A 1,217-nucleotide genomic window follows, 5' to 3' on the forward strand; every position below is an offset into this window, starting at 1 on the left:
AACAGGCTAACAACATCTATGGCGATATAGCGAGACCACCAGGGCTCAGCTGATTGTAGTCAAGCCTGATAGGCGGTGCAGACGGCGCAGGGAGAGGAAGCAGAAGCGAGGATGCAGGGCGGGTCTACTTGCTGCTGTGTGATGATTAACGGAGATCTGGCTACACCCTGTGACCCCAGTACAACTAATAGGCCGCACGTTTCATCGCCAAGATCGTAACAGAGACTCCGGTAAGAGCAGAGGAGGGCGACTTTATGTACAGAATGACTGGAGTTCACACAGCTGTAATACAGACAGCCACCGTTCATCAGACATACAGACACTGTCAGTCACATTCAGACCCTTCTACCTGCCGAGAGAGCTAACAACAGTGGTGGTTACAGCCGTCCACATCCCACCTCAACATCAGGACCTCGAAGAATACACACAAACAGTCCACAACAAAAGCATCCAGGTTTTTCCTAATCAGAAACCCACGATGACAAAATGCACACACTCCTCAAAGCCAGGGATGCCGCCCTCTAATCAGAGGACAGGGCCCTGTGCAGCACCACTGGAGCTGACCTGAAGAGAGGCATCACAGTCTGTAAAATTATTACAGTCTGGAAAACATTTTAAATTGATTAAACTGAGAAAAGTTTCTTTGTTAACGTTAGATATGCATAAAAGCAATACTACACTATAGGTGTGCTAAACTGTGAAATATTGACACCATTGAGATTTGTGAAGAAAGCTGAGGGCTAAATATTCCCTGTGGTTTTTTATTGCTTTGATTGAGGAAGCTTTTCTTCGATTTATCATTGGAGCTTAGTGTGAGTTAGTGGACACAAATGGAAAACTTAAAATCAGTTAAGTGCATTGTACAAGTAGTCAAAATCTAACCAGAAGCTCAGAGTTTACAATGTGATTTTAGGGGGGTGAAGACTTAAATCTCTTAAATAATGTTTTCTTTAAAGCCAAAAACTAACAAATGCTTCAGGCCGCCACTGGTTGAACTGGTTTTGCCTTCAAACAGTTTGAAACTTGTAGATTTCCGTCCCAGAGGCATGTGGGTAATAACAGTCACCCCCCATGTCTGCAGCGAAGTTATTTTGCCCAAAGCGAATGTTCGCAAAGTGAGTGTGCCCCGTCTTTGATTGGCTGCTGATAGCCTCACAGAAGACCAACAGAAGCTTGAACAAAATTCCCAAACAACAACATACGAGCTGATAAATAAC

This window comes from Semicossyphus pulcher, unplaced genomic scaffold, assembly GCF_022749685.1.
Source record: "Semicossyphus pulcher isolate SPU_LCO1_2020_fin unplaced genomic scaffold, fSemPul1.0.p SCAF_8, whole genome shotgun sequence".
Lineage (NCBI taxonomy): Eukaryota > Metazoa > Chordata > Actinopteri > Labriformes > Labridae > Semicossyphus > Semicossyphus pulcher.